Source organism: Agelaius tricolor, unplaced genomic scaffold (assembly GCF_023055355.1).
Source record: "Agelaius tricolor isolate 1412-34295 unplaced genomic scaffold, bAgeTri1.0.p SCAF_10, whole genome shotgun sequence".
NCBI lineage: Eukaryota > Metazoa > Chordata > Aves > Passeriformes > Icteridae > Agelaius > Agelaius tricolor.
Window position 1 is genome coordinate 12273945 of NW_027269270.1, and position 19126 is coordinate 12293070.

The 19126-nt window shown below is 41.4% G+C and overlaps 1 long non-coding RNA gene across 1 annotated transcript; it reads right to left on the bottom strand.

The window, feature by feature from the left end:
- Positions 1 to 1578: 1578 nt before the first annotated feature.
- Positions 1579 to 15335, bottom strand: LOC139593415 (uncharacterized). Its single transcript, XR_011680290.1, has 3 exons — positions 15209 to 15335; positions 6877 to 6947; positions 1579 to 1755 (listed from the first exon to the last, which is right to left on the bottom strand). It is a non-coding gene; the product is annotated as an uncharacterized lncRNA (long non-coding RNA).
- Between the last annotated feature and the right edge of the window lie 3791 nt (positions 15336 to 19126).

Genomic DNA, 19126 nt, shown 5'->3' on the forward strand with positions numbered 1-19126 from the left:
GGTTTTTATTTGCTAGTTATTGTTTGTCTTATAAATGCTAAAGTGAAATGACGCAAGTGCCCTTTTTGTTGTCATATTGTTTGTTTTAGCTTTCATTGGATGCAATCCAATGGTACCTTTACGTAGGCTCCTGTATAATTAAGATAGTGTGCACATTCTCTGAAAGGAAATCATTAAGAGCCTCTCACAGAGAATGCACTGATTTCCCTGTCTGTGCCTTTTAAGTGGGTATTGCTCACACTCCATCAATTAACTTCTTGATAGTCCAGGCAGACTTCAAAAATTAATCCCATGTTAAGCTTCCAAAGCAGCTTTCAGCTGAAAACATTCAAGCTACTTTGCAGGCTATAATTCACTTGCTACAAACATGAATTTCTTGTTTTTCCTAATTATAAGATGTTATTCTCTGAAAAAAAAAAAAAAACACCAAAAAACAAACAAAACAAAACAACCAAAACCCCAACTTTTTTTCCTCAGAGACACTTGAGAATCTGGGGGGTTTTGAGTTTTTAGTTTGTTGATTTTTAAAGTAGCAAAACCAAAAAAGCAGCCCTATAAATGCTCAGATTAATTGATAGGTACCTTGGTTATAGATGTTACATCAAGAAATCAAGAGAAACAGGTATGATTCTTGGGAAAGGAACCTGGGATTCTAACAACTGAACAAAGAGGATAAAGTACAATTTCACTGTATATTTACTCAACTGAAACTGCAAACACAAGGCATTGCATATAAATAACCACCTTTCATTGCTACAAACTCTCTGTAGCTGTGTATGTGCTCCCAATAGGTGAGGTGTGCCCTGATACCAGGCTGCCACTGCTGAGAACCTGCCAGGCTGCTGTGCAGCTCAGAACCTGCTCACCTGTGAGCTCCCCTTGGGTGCTTCTGCTCTCAAACTGCCCTGTCCCCACTACACCTCACAATGGAACACATTCCTCCTCTAGATCTAAGAGGAAAGCCAAGGAAACCCTGTAAAACTAAACCACGCTTGTGACACTAGAGAGGGAAAACCTCTGCTACTGCTGTGCTCACCTGCCTTTATTGGGAGCTCAAGCTGAGGATTGAATTTTCTCATCCTGAAAGCCTACCCAAAAATTTAGTAGACTTCAGGGGAGATTTGACATCTAAAGCTGGTTTCCTAAGTAAAAACAAATAAAAACACAATGTACAGTTACTACAGGCATATTTGTAGATGATCAGTGTGCAACAGTAAAAAATGATAATTGAATGGTTGTTGGTTCAATTCTGCAACCTGCAACTGAAGTCGAAACAGTGTGTGCATTAAAGCAGGAGCTGCTTGACTGAACACGCTGCAGCTAAAATTGTATCAAAGTAGTTACAAAACCTGATTAAACAGGGCTTCATTCCCACATGCAACTCCACCTTGCTGCCTTGGCAGAGTCATAAACTGGTAACACCCTTTTGCTGGGTTTCACTGAGCTCATTAGCAGTTAATAATAGCAGAGCAAAGGAGTTCAGTTTGTTTCCATCACACTGATGGTGTTTAGGGAATCGATGCCCTCTGACAGAGGGTGATGGTTCAAAAAACACACTTTGCATCAGCTCCTGTTTTCTGTCTGACTCCAAAGGCAGCAGTCAGTCAGCACTGAGGATCTGTGCTGCCTGCAGTGACAGAATCCAACCACTCATTCAACTGCTCATCCACTTCTGCCAGGTGAAAGCTGATTTGCTTCAAAAAGAGGTCCCAGGGCACTCAGTAAAGATTGATAAAGCATCCCCACTTCAGAAATCTGTCAGAAAAGGAAATAAATGGCTCTAAATACAGATCACTATTTTTTGCAACATCCAAACTGCAGCCACTTACAAGTCCTTTGTGCGTTAATGTGTGTCCTAATATATCACTTCTTGAAAACGAATGCTGTGACAGCACTTATATTGAGGATATATACATCAGCTGAGCTTACTGCTTGCTGCAAAGTTAGATACTCAGCTTTCAACTGTGGGGCCTTCCAGCTAAGCTCCTATTCACCTCTAAACGCAGTGTATAAGGTGTCAAAAACTGTGATTAAGACAATTAAAATAAAGTAGTGAAAAACTCCATCCAAACAAGCTTCATTTCTACATCAATGACATGCAAAAAATGTAATTGCAATTGTATTTCAACCTCTCGCCCACTGCTGGAAAACAGAAAACATTTCTTCCACCCCCATTCTTTGCAAAATTTCTATGCTGCTTCTATTTAAATGAAGAAAGAAGAATGTGCACCGTTTTTTCAGACCAGTCACAGTATTCCAGCCTCAGAAATTTGTTTTCATATAAAATCACCACAGCTGCAGTGTAGTACCCAAGTATTTTTTACCCTTTGCTAAGACATAGGAAATGGATTAGAGAAGGAAGGTGACAGCAATTCTCTCTCCTAAACATCACAAAAATAAGAGACTGTCAAATAATCCTTGCAAAAGTAATTTAAACACTGCTAGATTCTTGACTCTCCTGCTCTTCCTTGACTACACCAGTTTGCTGTATAAATGGAGTTTTAAGTAGTTTAGCCTTTCCAAACTCTTTGCCCTGGAGAGAGCATTCTGTACTATTCCAAGCACTGCAGGGACTGTCCCCTCCAGTTTCCAAGGCACATTATGCATGCTGACACTCCAGAAAGACTTTGGGAAGGAGTTCTTGTCCTTGGGCACAGCCAAACATTACTCTTAGGAGGAGTGGGGACAAAAAGACACCTCAGAGCTCTGGGCACCCTCCTCACAGGATGATAATGCAGCTTCAGAGAAAAAACACTAAATTTGTTCAGACTGGGCCATTACCCAGAGCTTGCAAAAACCACCATGGAGTTGTGGTATGTTTAAGAAATGAATATATAGGTACTATCTCCCAACAACCAATAGCAAAAGTTTTTTACAAGTCCAGACATCTTAAAGCCAGTGAACTGCTATGGGAGAGGCAGTGCTGATCCTGACTAGAAGTGGCAAGCTGCTGTTCCCCCCTGCTGGGGGTGGTTTTAGCAGATGCAAAATGTACCTGGTAACTTCTGTTATTGCTTTCCTCTAAGAAATATGAAAATTAATTACAAGTAAAATGCAAGTAATTTCTTCCAGATCTGCTAAATAAATAATGTAATAATAAATAAATAAATGGAATCAGCTAAATTCCTGCAGGTAGGTTTTCTCCCCAGAGAGAAAGGTATGTGTGCTTGCTTCTTCTGAATTTTAAGCTATCTGATAAGCACTAACAAACCTGTCACTTATATAGATTTACAATCTGTTTTCCCATAAAGCATTAATCCAAAATGAAGGAGGAAATAAAGCAGAGTCCCTTTAAGATTGGTGCAGCATTCACCCCCTCAGGCACTGGATATGGGCAGAAATCTGGCAGATCTCCCCAGGCTGGTCAGAAGATCAGATCTGCTGACACTTGGGACCAGAGCTGCTGCCAGTGCCCCCATCTAGATTTGCACACAATGTCTTGTGTGTGCACTGGCAGCAGCTCTGGTCCCAGGTGTCAGCAAATCTGGTCTTCTGACCACAAACACTCAAGGCTTTGAAAGGAGAAAGCAACTGGTTTTAAATACCTGAAAAGTTGTGCCAGAAGAAAAAGAGAATGATGCTCAAAATTCACACATTTTTTTTCTTTTATCATAAGCCAAAACATTGCCATAAACATGCATTATTTGAGAAAAAACATTAACTTTGTTGTGTCTGATTAGCTATTTCCATTGATATAAATTTTCATTGGTCAATCTTCAGGAATAAATTGATGAAATCTGAAGTCAGATGCACACTTAGAAAAGGTGTTTAACTTAGCTTATTATCTCATGTTAGTAAAAATAGAGAAAACAACCTCCTAATTCAAAAGTATTGCCCATGTAAGCAATGCAGTTTAGCTCTAGTCATGCAGTGTACAACATTAAGTAGAAATCAACTGATTATCATTTTCCTAGTAACTCTGGAGAATCAATTTTCATAATCTACTGATGCAACCATTTTCTTCCCAGGTGGAAGATGCTTTGTGACTCATGGAGTGGGAGCACAGCTGCTTTTTGTCTTGTTCTGTGACCTGCCTGGGATATAAAGTAGTTGTTGGAGCAACAGGCACAGCTGCACTACGTCTGAATGCTCCCACTGTGAACTCCAAAGCTGTCTGACAGCTATGCAGCAGAAAAAACACAGAACATGAAAATCTTTGGCACAGGGCAAGTCCATCAGCCCACATGCCAGAGAGCAGGTTGGACACCCCTCCTGACAGTGTGTGAAAGCATCTGCAAGCAGACATTCCTGAGTCTCCAACTTCTCCTGCTCTTTGGACATTTTTAGAGTAAACCCTTTTTAGTTTGCCATTTTTAGGCAAAGGCAAGGAGTTATATTGTAGGGTCTTTGTGAAGATTAGCTGGTGGTCACATCCAAGAGTCACTAAATTGCAGCTCTGCCATGAGCAAACCTGTACAGCTCTACCTACAGCTGTGAGGAGAAGCTGCCCTGCCATGTGGGAATTGCACTTAATTTCGTTCACATTTTTGGTAACGCAGTCTAAACCTTTTCTTTTGGTTTGGTGATAGGACACCAAAGACTTATCTCCATGTACTGAGGGAGAACACTGGAATATTCTCCATTTTATGGCCTTCTTTTCCTAGCAGGACTTTTTATGGGCAGAAAATCCCAACAAACAAGCCTGAAGTACAATACTTTTGAAAGTTCAGGTTTTCTGAGTATTTACAGCTAGTTCCTATGTTTGTACTGGTGATAATTCCTTTATGGGCTCAATACAGGGGATGCACCATCCAGTGCTCATGAGATCACAGCATCCTGCCAGGCAGGCAGACAAAACCTCATGTTTTATAACTGAGGAGGTGAAATGTCCCAAGAGCATGAAACCAGGCTGCTGAGCTTAATCTTGCTTTCATGGCTACTCTTATACCTTCTGCCTCTGAAAGTCCCTCCAACATGGACAAATCCAAAAATACTTCAAGCTGAGCACAGCAGCTGCTGGGCACAAGGACAGCATCTTTGTGGCTGCCCAAACCAAGATAAAAACAGCATCAAAGTGTGCAGCTAGGAGAAAAGGAGCAGAGGACATTTTCCACTACTATTCTGGAAACAGGGTCTTAGGGCTGCCAGTGCTATTAGTGTTCCATCAATCACTGTTATCATTGTGGGCTCATTTTAGTAAAAAAGTATCTTAGAGAACAAATGAATCCTCCTTCCTTTTGCTAGTTTACCCAGATGAAATATTACATAATAAAACATTAAGAATGCTGTGGTAGTAAGGACAGGAGCACATGCTCAGGAAAATATGGTGTTAAAAGGAAACCTTCAACCCTTTCTTGCATCCTGAAGGAAAGAGTGATAAAAGTGGATTTTAATTATTAACTTGGATTAGCTATCACAATACCTGAGAAATTGCCATATGGAACATATTCCAGTATAGCTTTTACTCTTAATGGCCTCGAGCCTTCCAAGAAACAAAATCTGTGTTACATAAACCAATATCAAAGTGGCCTTGCTTTTCCTTCCCCTAGAGCTACAAATACATCAGCTATGCAAGAGTCATTATTGTGCAGTTAATGTGTCCAGTAAAAATTTTAGTGAAACATACTGTGGTTGCTTGAAATAAGTGTTTGGATGGAATAAGGTTATAGTACTGGGAGACTTGAAGAAGAAATTCCAGCTATGTTACCCTTTTACTTTTATTTGTTCTCAACAAAGTTCCTGCTGTGATTATGGCTGTGCTTTAGAGCAGAGTGTGAAGGATGCAAGGCATGAAGAACTGTGCTATTCAGCCCTTTAATCATTCAGCCATCCCTAAAATATCAACTAGTAATATGCATGAAAAGATGACACCTCCTTTATATTTTGCACAGATAGAAGAAGTAGGAATCAGAACCAATGAAAGGGACACGAACAACAGTGGCATTGCCTTACAGTCTCTATGAGGCAGTATCAAGTTTCCATCACTATTTTTCAGATAAATGTTTTGTACTGGAGACACAATTTTTGGTGCTTGTAAACATATTTTTCCTTCCGCAAAGTTGTTAAAAATAATAGCACATATTTATATAAAAGCACCCGGATTAAAATAGCACAAGCTGATTTCCTGTTTCTCCAAAAAGCAGTGTGTATGGGCAAACCAAGGCAGGGCTTCCAGAAGTGCTTGTGAAAGGTTAAAGGTTAGTGTCCTCTGATTTTGAGAGAGATAGGTTTGAGGAGAAGAGAGAAAGGAGAGCTCAAGTGAAATTATTCTTCAGGTTGTGGCCTAGCTGCAGTAGCTCTGCTTTCAAACCTTCTTCCATATTCCCTCAGTGAAACAAGAAGGACCCACCACAGGCAGAGAGAGGACAGGTATACAGTCACACATGCAATTTTGGTTAGCAGAAGTGGATAGTGGATGAAGGGGATCCCAACTCCAGCTGCTGAGCTCCGGGCTAGTGAATGTGCAGAGCCATGGGGAACAGTGTGCTTCTGTGCCTTTTCAGTCAGTTACAGCACGAACAAATGCAAGAGCTCTCTGTTTCTTCAATGTCTTTTTGCTTACAAAAGGACAACATCCCTCACTATTGTTCTCTTCAAAGCAAGTAAAGGCATTTCAGAAAAAAAAACCAAACTTAAATGGATGTTGCAGAATATGCAAATGTCATGATGAGATTGACTCTAAGAAAGGCATGTTGTACACCAAATTCATCCTGGGTGAGGCCAGTGTTTGCCTTTGAATGATGGCATACAGTGAATTCATTGACAGGCTCAGCAGCCCACACTTCTTTCTGAATAATCACAATCCGAGAAAAAGCTAAAATAGAACACAGCAGTAATCCTCAAAGGTTCACACACTTGCACATGTGCACAAGACACCACACCAAACAAATCTCAAACAGAATAGCCTGGCTTTTATTTTTCTCACAGAGCTCTTACCTCTTCACAACCAGACACTTCTCAGTGTTCTCTACCTCCTCCTCCTAAGAAAGCATCTGCATCAGTTCAACCTAGAGTGGAAGAGGGGGTGAATAAGGGGAAAAAAACCATGTAATTTTGGCATTTGAATAAATATGAACATTGTTTCTGCTGTTTCGTTTCTATCAGATTTGGCTTCTCTGTTGGGTGTTTTTAACAGCTGTTTATTTGCACACAGTTGTGCAAGCTTTTTTACAGCTTGTTGAGTTAGACTTGAGAGACAGCATGTGGTTCCCTTCAGGCATAACTAACTTAAAATAACAAAGCCCAAGAATTCCTTCTTAAGAAGCTCAAGGCCATTTGTTTAAAGTTTGAAAAGAATTAGGATCCTGTAATTTCAGGCTTTGTTATGAAAGGGGTGAAAAGTTTCCTTCGCATTACCTGGCTGGATGCACTCTGCAGCTGTATCCCACTGCAGAACCTCCAAAAAAGTCATCCTGCTCTGCGTGTGCTGGTTGTAGAGAAAATTCTGGCTACAAAACTTATTACAGCCACATGTAACACACCTTAGAGGAGGGGTGACTGCATGAAAAATAGTAGCTGAAACATGATGGCTTTAAGAAAAAGACAAACCAACCAGCAAACAAGTGAACAACAGAATATTTTTCATAGGCCTGCATTCTCACAGTTTAAGGAAGTGTCAAAACTGGAAGAAAATGCAATTTTACTTATCCTAAGCATAGGAAAGTGAGAAATGCCACGGAGGTGACAGCAACAAAAGCAAACATTTTCTCAGAAGCCCCTGAAGGGCTCTGCTGCAGCTGAAGGTTGAGAACAACTGTATACACCATGCACAGGGGTCAGCAATGAACTGTTATAGCCAAGTGCCAGCCAGAAAAAGAAAACAACTGAGACAAGAGAGATATTTGCAGGAGTGATAAGAAGTTTTTGCTGTAACAAAGGGCAGCTTTGTTCTATGTAGCTGATAGAACAATATTGGTCTTGGAGATCCTTGGATTTAAAAACAGTTCCTTGCTAGGCAAAGATACATTTTTTGCTACTCGAGTGTGGGCAGGCATTAAGAGAAAGAGGCACAGGGGTGCATTTAGTACTGCTCCCTGGCCTGGGAGAATAAGTCAGCTTGAAGATAGCAGAGTAAGAACAAGCACTTCTGAGAAGTCTGACAAGCAAAAGATCAAAAGGCTTCCTCTTTAACTTACTGTTTCCCTTTAATGGCTGTAGGCTGAATGCATAATTCCCAATCAGTCCCTCGTGCTTTTTTACCCCCATGTATGGACATTACATCTCTGCTCTTCAATCCAGACTTTTGGAGTTTTTCCCAGCATTGTGAAGGAACAGAGTATATTACACATTTTACATTTAGCTACTGTAGGTTCAAATCAAATGTGTCTAATTCTTAATAATGGATACCTTGAACCCACAAGCAAGCTGCTGAAAAATTACTTTGGTTACATAGAAAACCCGCAAACACTAATACTAATACAAAGGGCATATTTGTGTACACCTGTTCTGACTAACAGATTGTTGGAGAAACACAAAACATGAGAATTTAATCCTATAGCTTGGACAGAATATTAAAAGCATTTGCTTTTTGAAGAGTGAACTTGTGGTTTGATAATGCAAGGAAGGGAATTTCAGCTGAGTTGTCCAGTAGCTTCTAATTGAAAGAAGAGATACAGCTTATAGACAGCTCCAATTACAATGAAGTATTGATAAAAAGGATTTTCAGGCACAAATACATCTCTCAGGAGTGCCAAGTTGCAATGTTTACAAAATGCCAAGAATGCTCTTCCATTTTATAGCAGGTAACTACATTATCTTGCAAATCACATCTCCTAGGGCCTACTGTATTACAGCCTCCCACAGTTTAGTTGAGCATTGTGATGACAGCCCCAGCTGTACTGTGCTGAGGCTTGTGGGATGGCTGCTCCATTTGATGGTACAGGGGGTGTTCAGCTGCAGGAATGGAATTTGCAAACCTGAATCGAGTCCTCACATCCTCCATGCAGTGAAAGGCTTCGATGCCTGCAGTTGCCATCTACAACATACACATGGAAGAACACCTGAAAAGCTTCTGTAGGTGTTAGCACCATCCAAATGCCAGATTATAGCTCAAATGTGCTTTGAAGTGAACTGTCTACATCATTCTCCAGGGAACAAGCTCACCCCACTCAGGACTCAAGACAGGGACTCTGAGTCTGCTCTTTTAAAAATACCTTTGCTTTCCCAGCATCCACACAAAATATAGCAGCAGCTTCTGTCTGAGCAACCAGGAACAAAACTTTTATGAGCTCTAAAGGTAAATCTTTCTTATGATGAGACCACAGTGCCAGGCCCTCCTGGCGCCATGCGTATCTTATTGGAACACCAAGGCTTCATGCTCTTCCCAGAGAAGGGTGAAAGGGTCCCTTTAGCAGGAGAGCTGCAGAGTTTAATGGTTTCCTGTCCAGCAAAAATGTGAACTGCAGTTCCTTTTGCCTGCAAATGGGGCTGAGCTCATTTCTCACATCCCAGTGAGGGCCTCTAGGTTGTTCAATACAATGCTCCCTTCTGCAACCTACTGTAATTTTCAGTGACAGTAGGGATGCAAGTTCTGTGCTTTTTGCTGACCTCCTTTTAATCACTGAATCTTACTAATCCTCACATGACATTTCACAAATCAGCCCCAGAGGCAGGCTCTGCATGAGGGATCCCAGGTGGCAGAGAAGCTTATCTACAAATGCAGTGGATCTGACCAGGCTGAGTGCAACTCCCAGAGCCTACTCAGCTTGTCTGGCAAAAATATGGATACCCATGGATGTCTGGCTTTGTGTAACTACTGGAGCTCTTGGAGGCTTATCTTAGATGCAGGCGAATACATTTGGCCTTAAGTTGTATTTTAGCTCTCTAGACCCCCTTGTTTGAAAATCTGGCCTGACATTCTCTAACAAACTCTGTTGAGCTAATTCTCCAGATTATCCAGGATAAAGTTTGCTGAAAGTTAAGTCATCTTGTTGTAAGGGTAATTGATACAGAGCACTGTACATTACAAAAAGACAGCTACTGTTCAGTCAGGAAACCTAGACCCTCCAAAAGGCATTAAGACATGGAAAGGTGACGATTGGCATGTTTCTCACTAGGCCAAACAAAAAACATGGCTAAAGCAGATTGAAAAACTCTTCAAACTGAATGCTTCCAATGGAAACTTCTGCTGCTGTCAGTGCTGAAAATGCCAATAGCAGCAGAGCCCAGAGACATGCACAAGCCAGCGGGCAAGGTGAGCCTCTCCTGCTCTCCTGCTCCGCAGGCATCAGCCCCCGGGGCTCCCTCTGGAGCAGTGGCACAGGGCAGCCTGGTGACAGCCACCAGCCCGGCCATCAGGCATCCCTGCCAGGATGAGGTGGGGCAGGCTGAGTGCAAGGAGAGGGAAAGGCTGCAGGCTGACCTCACATTCCTCAGCACCGAGACTGCCGGCTGAGCTTCTGCTCCACCCTGAGCTGAGAGCTCCGCACCTCCAGAAGCTGCAGCCCTGAGGTGAGGTAGAGAATTCCCGAGCACAAGCAGCTTGAGCAGCAAGCTGGTAGACTGGAAGGAGGAAGGTGAGACATTTGAGATGGAAACAAACAGCTGGAAATACAAGAAGGCGTGGATGACTGACAAAAGTGATGACTGCAATTTAATAAACAAATAGCTCAATTACAAAGTGGAAAATACCATAAAAAGCACACCACATCAGAAAAGGTTATCAAGCATCTATCATCCATTCTATTAAACATTCATAGCTCAAAGTTAATCATAATTCTTGGCTTGCTAGTCTTATGAGTTAAAGATTCCGGATTTCCTAGCCCATTTTATGTCAGAAAAAGGGCAACAAGACATCACAATCACTGGCATCAGGAAGCAAACTCACAAAGTGTAACTACAGCACTCAGACAACATGAAGAGAATTTTTCACAGCACCTGGCAGCCAGCTTAGAATGGATTTATTATTGGTCTATTAAAACTTTCTGACAGCAATCTTCACTTAAATATGTTTCTTCCTTTCTTTTCATCATGAAAAGCTAATTCCCTTCCTGAAGGTATAAAGTCATTGGCAGAACTGCAGTGTTCTCTTTAAATATTCAACATGCTTGAACATCAACTGTTGCCCACTGGTACTCTCTCTATCCATTAGTGGAGCTGAGCTCATGCCACTCCTGTCAGGGGAAGCTTGGTTACCAGAACATCAACTTCCCAAACCCTTCAGGAGAGCAGGAGGATGCTGAGGCTGTGAGCACAACACTGCATTCTCAAAGAAAGCTGTCTGTTTCTTGGCAACTGGAAAAACAATCTCTCTCAATTAATGTAGTCTAGTCTACATCTGCTGTTCAAACATTGGAGGGAATATTTGAGCCCTTTCAAATTGTTGATAGTGAAATTACACAGACAAGAGATTAGATTGTTCATTTGGAAATGGGTTTAATTAATAGCCTGGACATTTTATTTGTACCCTTTCTAAAGTTCATGATTCAAGTTTCATTTCCTTCCCCTTCTGTAGCATCTCTTGCTGCAAAGTAATGAAAAAGAAAGGAGGAAAAAACATGTTTGGTTTGGTTTATTTTCCAAGTAATTCAAGGCAGAGTATTGGAACTTATGTTAAAATATACCTGCTCACTTTATGGTTCAGTAAAAGTCACATACAACAGGAGGGTTTGGAAGGTCATTTGACAGTCTTGTGTCCAAGGCTCATTCTGACCATGGCATTGTGTTTCATCTTCAGTGGCTATAATTTTACACATATATGTTTATTCTTTTTCCCATGTTCTTTGTGCTTTCTCCCCCTCACACTTGTGAAACACTAACACTTGTCAGCCTCCTGCCTTACAGTTCACAGGCAGCTCTCTCCATTTTAAGGCTTGAATAAAGGTGGTGGGAGCTTTGCCTTTTAGGCAAAGTTCAAAAGTTGGCAAATATCCTTTATGAGCTTGTAAACACATTTTTGTGACTAGAAGGAACTGTCAGACATTTCTAGTCATGAGAGGAATGCGCTCCCCTCAGTCTTTTTAATGACTTTTATATTCTAAATCTCTCTTGCCTGCTATGATTTTCATGAACTTATTCCATTTTTAAACTCTTACAGCACAAAGCAGTCACTGTTTAAGACAAAGTAAATATAATTCACAAGGTCATTACTTACCTAGAAAAAAGTATTAAGTAAATGTCATTAAAAATATATATACCTTGGGCACAGGAGCTCCAAACTTCTACAAGGAAATAAACCTTCACCAGGAGCCTCATGAAGGGGCTCCTCATAGAGCATTACAGACATCATTACTGATCTGCTCTATGCATGAACTTCCTGATTTTTTTATGTCATCAAGTAAAAGAATAATTCCTATCTTAAAAGTAACTGTTGCTTCCCACACTGCCTCTTTTGGAGTGAAAGCTAGAGAAAACTTTGATTACATAGGTGTAGCTCTTTCTGAAACCCTGTTTAATGAAGGCACTTTCGTTTCCTATTGAACAGCCTTGCACACGTACATTTTGTTGAATGACAAACAATGGCCATGGGGAAATTAAACACTGGAATCTGCAGACACTCTGGAACAATATTTGTTTAACAGCTGCCGAACTCTGGAAGTAACAGCAAAGAGTATTATGTAAGAAAATCCTGTAACCCAAACAGATAATATTCTGGTTAACATCACTTTGAGGCTCTACTTGCTTCAAACACCAGTTGTTACAAGAAAACAATGTTCTGCTGAGGATCCTTGCTGCAGGACTATTTGTTCAGTCCAGAAACGTAACAACCTAGAAATGTTCAATCAATCAAATTCAGGTAAATGTATAATTGCTATGGCTTTAAAAGGAAACAAATATATAATACAACAGACAACTTGGTCTTGCTTCGCTTTGAAAAAAATATTACTGGAATGATAGATTGTACACTAGATTGTTCCAGTCTTCAGAGCTAAAATTGAATCCATAAAAATAGATCTGGAACCATCAAGAGCTGTAAATGCAGGCCTGGACAAAGAGTTGACAGAAATAAATGAACTAATTGGACCTATATTTCTTAGCAGCATGTACCAGATTTCATGCCATGATTGTTTTATGATAGTAAATGGAAAACAAACTGCTATTGTTTAAGCTTGGTAAATAAAAGATATTTTTATGAGCATTGACCCAGAAAAAAGTTGACAGTTTGCCAAATAGGTATGTTTTTCCAGTGCTACCAGACATTTTTAACTAAAATCTGAAGTTGGCCAGTAAATTAACATAGTTTGAAGTGACATCATAAATTGTATGTTTGTTTGGCTGTTACCAGAGATACTCCAAAAGTAACAGTGAAGAATTACCATTTCAAGAGAGGCCATACAACCTTTATCAAATTAGTAATGCTACTTATTCATTCCAGATAGATGAGATTTCAAATAATTATCCAAACTACAAATAATTCAATTAAGTCAGTGCAACACTTCAAATCTGGTTATCAAGTTTTACTCAAATTGCTTCAGAGCGCTTTTAGACAGCCTTGTAGGAAATCAATTAGGTAGCAGAACACTTGGTAGAAGTATATAATTTTTTAAATAAATCAGTATAATCATCATCTGTGACAGTTAAAAATTCCTATTTAAAAAGTTGGGGTAGCTCCCTTATCTAGTTTTATGGAGTTTTATGGATTTTCACCTAAGTACAACCAACTGTAAAGTTTGAATTCAAGAGACTTGATCATAAATATGCAACTAATGAAGACAAATGCTGGAGAACTCCTTGTCTTCTGCTTACAAAGAGTACAAAATAGTACCAGTGGGGAAAACAGAGTTTATTCCATTAAATCAAGAGTCACTTTTCCATCAGCTTTGTCAGACTTATTGCATATGACAATATCATCATCTTAGCTCACCCATTAGTTGATTTTACTGGGATTAAACATGTCAGTTTTATGCTGTTCTAGGATGGACGTTGTAAAAAGAAAATAAAAGATCTTTTCCTGACACATTTTTCTTTCCAGCAGAAATGTAGCTAAGGATAACTTCTTATTTAAAAATTCTATGACTATCAATATTCATCTCACTCCAGCTCCTTGAAACTTTTTGGCCACAGCAAAAATGCCAATTTTTCCCTTTTGTGCTGTCCTGAGGGGACTTTTTCCATCAGGACATGGTGTACATCCCCCAGAGCACATAGTCTGTGCATGGTCACAGGTACACACTGTGTTAGCAGACATGGGGCCAGAGCAGCACAAGGTCCTGAGCCAGGCTTTGCCAGCATCACATCCCTGGCACAAGGGAACAATGCAGGGACTCCTTCAGCCCAGAGGAGGGTCAGATGGGACAGACAGAGAGAAAGGAGGCACTTGAGCAGTTTCTCCTGCCTTTATACCCGAGCACTCTTTCACAAACACCAGTGATCTGCTCTAAAAAAAATTTTTTTTATACTTTTTTTTTGTCTGTTTAGCAACAGGTAGTTTGCCTTCAGCTACAGACCTGAGTGCACAGGATAAGGACAGGAAGTGTAGAGCTGACCATTCATGAAAGGTAAAGTCAAAGATCAAGATAAAATATGTACAGTTCCAGCTGCCTACATTGAGGCTGAGCAAGTAAGTAAAAACCCCTCTAAACAGAGGGATAAGAAATGTCTGTTTTACTGACCTTAAAGGTCCCTTGAGTTGTCTCTGCATTGTAGCACAGGAAATAAGGTCTGGACTGGGACTGCTAATTTCCCATTTGCTTTTAAGCTTCAAGAATATGCCAAGTCTGATGCTCACAACACCAAACCAGCAAGAAACATGAGCCAACATTGAGAAAAGACAGGCAAAAGGACTAACCAAAAGCATCCCCCACACTCCTTGTTCTCTTAAAAATCTGTTAATAGAGATGTCTTTTCAATGCCTTCTCTTCCTCTGACTGATTAGGTATTTCTATCCTCACAGTTCTCTTAACATCTCAGTAACAGGATTTGGCCAGACACCGTTTAACTGTGCTGCACTGCCTTTTTTTCAATTTTTAGCTTCTGCCATGTTGTCCTTTCAAAGGTTGCTCTTTCCATAGTACCAGTAGGGTCACTTGGAAGGATCTCTGTCTGTCCAGAAGCCCAGCAACACAGGACCCAGTTTTCTGCAGCCACTTAGGGAGTGTCCTGACAAACCTCACGGGAAGTCAAACACCCATGCTCTATCTATGGCTCTGCCACTTTTGAAATGGATACACAGATTTGATGGGATTGTCAGACCTTTGCTTCCTTGAGAGCCCCAGTGCCCTGCTCACTGCCCACAGCTGAGGACCAGCTACCCCACTCTATCCCAGCACAAGGGATCCAGTACCAGGGCTGCAGGCAGCTCCCACTGGAGGAGCTCCTGCTCCCCACTTACCTCCAGGTTTCCTCCTTTGTGATTCACTGCTTAGACACAGCTGCAAAGGGCATTAGTGGGAGAGATCCAGATGAACTTCACTTTGGTTTTGGGACACAGCAGTTTCCAGTTCAGTTTATTTAGGGTAATAACATGGCCTCTGGTGAAGGCAACATCTCAGTCACTGCAATGAGAGTGCTGCAGATGCAGTGAAAAGCTAACACTTACACTCAGTGTGCTATGAAAGATAATTTGAATTTCTGATGCATTCTGACACAACCACTGTGCAGCAGCTATTGCTTTTACACAGACACCTCCAGACAGGGGATGGTTTTACACTGTCTTTGTTATTTATGTAGGTGGCCCACCACAATCCCTGGGATAGGTGATGCAAAGGATGCAAACTGCAATTGCATTTCATGTGGGTCCTGGTTTCTGATGCACATTATCCTACTGTCTGTGCTTGGAAGCAGAGCAGAAAGACTTGCTCCCTGCCCACACAGAAGTCTGGTTAACTTACTTCAGAGTATATCTTGGGTGTAAACCAACATATATGCAGTGCAAATAATTCATAGGGACTTGAATCCCTTCATGAGAGAGGGAACCTGGCAAGGCAATTAAATAAATTTATGCAATTTTCTTTAGGTTCCTCTGCTTAATGTTATAGCTTAGACAGCAGTTTCACAGGTAGCCCATCAAGAACAATTCAGTCCAATAACTGATTACAATAAATATTTTAACACTGGCTAATTTTTTGGTGAATGCAGATTGCCTTTCTGAGCAGTGAAAAATCTCGCTAAGCTCAAACCATGACAAAAGTAGCAATAGCTCTGTGAAAAGACAGCTATAGGTACAGTTTGTATGGCTGATTGCAACATTCAATTTGCAACCTGGGCAGATTGACTTTGTGTATCTTGTATATCCCATACCTCAATGAAATTTCTCACACAAGCCTAATTCCACTGAAATATTTTAATGAACCACATTAAAATATTCAGCACCACATTAAAATATTCAGCACCAATTTATACTAGAGATCCCACCTACTTACACAGGATGAAATCTCCCCCTTTTTGTAGTTTACCACACCACACGTGGCAGAGTCCATTGAAGGCTGCCCATGTTGCCAGTGCAAATTGAAGGCCTCCCCAGCCCATGCTGTGCACATTCCCATCCCTGCTAAGTATTTTTAGCAGCATGCCAATCTAACTTCAGGTACTGAAGTGTTTGCTTGTCACATGCTCCTCTGTTTCTTCTACTTCTTAAGATATAAAAATGAAGCACTTAAAAGTTCTTAAATAAATATAAACTCCCATGTTATTACTGGCCATTCCCCATTACAGGCAAAACCTAGTGTTCTCTAGAATCCTAGAATGGTTTGGGTTCAAAGGGACCCTAAAGGTCATCTAGGCCAATTCTCCTGCAATGAGAGGGGCAACTTCAACTGAGAGCCCTGCCTCAACCTGACCTTCAATGCTTCCAGGGCTGGGGGCATCTCCCAGCTCTCACAAGCCTGTTCCATTGTTTCACCACGCTCCCTGTAAAAATGTCCCCCTCACATCCAGTCTAATTCTACCCTCTCTCAGTTTAGAGCCATTGCCCCTATTCCTAACTCAGTCCCAGTTGGAGAGAACCAATTTGTTCATCTGACTCTGTATGCCAGAGACCTCAAGGTCACAGCACGCAGAGCAGTGCAGGCTGGCTGTGCCAGCACAGCAGTGGCCCTGCTATTCCAGGCTCCTCTCCCAGAAACAGCACATGCAGCAGCTCCTTTTGCAGCAGCTCCCAGCTAGCACAGCATTTCTGTACAATATCCATTTTTACTCTTGCATGTCCAAAAATTTCAGCAGCAGCACAAAATGAATGCAGAACAACAGTGCTTTAATGCTTCAAACCTAAGGAGAGAGATTGCCTCCCTCTCGAGTGGGATGGGTCCGTGTGTTTCCACAGTCCAGTGCTGAGGAGGGGGCTCACCAGGAGGGCACCAGGGCACCCTCCAGGCAGCCCTTCCCAGCCCCCTGCCCTGGCAGGGGAGGGCAGAGCTCGGGCTTCCAGCGTTACTTGGTTACTTTCAATGAAAGGAGCTGGGCTGTGCTCAATAGCCATTGAGTACATTCCTCAGATTCTTTTCTTCTGTGCTTTGTAAATCGGGGTTGGAAGTTATTGCTGAAAGCACAGGAAGTTTAAAATCACCTTTTTCAGCCTCCTGTCACCTCGGGGTATTTTTGTGACAAACTGACCCAGGCTTGAAGGATGAAACTCCTTTTATAGCCCCAGTAACAAAACAATTTACAAAATAATGAATTACTGACCTTACCATACTCTCAGCTGGCACTCTCAGGTTGGTAAGTAGCCATGCCCATGAGCAGAAGCACAAGTTGTGCCCCTGGTAATAAGAGCCCAGCTGTCACAGGGGCCAAGGGCTCCTTTGTATCCCGTTGAAAGTGGTGTTTTAAAGACCAGCATGGTACATCTTATCCACTGAAATTAAACAAAAGTTTTCCATGACTACGAACTGCATTGTCAGTGCTCACCTCCCTACTAACAACACTTTTTAAAGCTCCAAGGGGAATTTAAAATTGAAATCTGGATGGCCAGGGCACAACTGTGTCCTGCAGGGATCCAATGGGAAAATCCAGATGATTAAGGCATTGTGATCCACAAGAAAAGCATTTAAAAATATTTACCCTATATTAAATATATAACCATAAGCAAAATGAGGAACAGGTCAAGTATTTACTATAACTCTCTTCCAGAATTTTCTGTCTAGGGACAGAACCACAGCCTAAGGTGGAGCACACTGGTCGCTGCTATGATTCAATCCCTGCTCCATTGCAAAGGGTTGAGTTCAAGCAGCACCTCAGCCACATCCAAAGCCACAGGAAAAAGCCACCCTGCACTGCTTGCTGGCAGGCAGCTCCTGTCTGTACAGCTTCAAACCTCCCACCTCCATGGCAGAAGGACAGAAGCCCCTGGCAGGACAGGTGACCCCGAGTGCAAAGGGAGCAAGGCCAACTGCCCAAGCACCGGGCACCACCTCCGTGTCAGGGAGGGACGGCAGAGCCACACTGAGCTCCACGAGGAGTCAATGCTGGGTCAGGCCAGCAAGCAGAAATCAGGATTCCTCCTGCCTCTCCTTGAATCAGACATCATCCTCCCAGGGCTTTCCAAGCTGAGGTAAGTATTTCAATTTATGGTTTGGAACATATATTTTTTTCTCCTCAATTTTTGCTTCCGACCGCATATTTTTATAGGACTTCTTCCCTTACTTATTCAAATACTGGCTTTAATTATCCCAGAAAATATTTGCTTTTGATTTCCTTGTAGATACTTAGGAAACTGAATCTTTAAAGGAACAAAAACCCAGAAAACTTTATTTTCACATTCATTTAAGGGTTTTCAGTTCAAAATTGGAGATAAAGGAAGAAGGTTTTATCCAAGCAAGTTTTTAACCAGAAAACTACTATAAATTATGAGAGGATTGCTAAAGGTCAGCATGCTATAACCAAATTCCAGCTGGTTAAATTACTGCTATACTGCGCTTCCAAGAAAATCTGTATTCAACATCTGTTTTCTTTACAGGAGATCATTAGGAACAGGCAGCCAGAGTCATAGTCTCATTCTGCACTTACCTCAAGTTTTGAAAGGACAGATCTGTCCCTCTCTAGACACAAGACAAGATTAAAACCTGGCCTTGTTGGACTTGGTCACTACTGTGATGTTTTAGAGTTGCTTTGGAGGCAGACATTACCCAAAAATCAGTATTAATGAAGAAAACAGGAAGGGGAGCTGGAGACCAGCCAGGTCTGCTTCTCATCATTTACACTTGCTGCTGTTCAGACTAATTTTTTATCAAGTCAGAGCAGATTTATCTTTATGACATAGCTGACAAAAAACTTCCTGAAAAAAAAAAAAAAATCTGTGGCTGATAGTCTAATT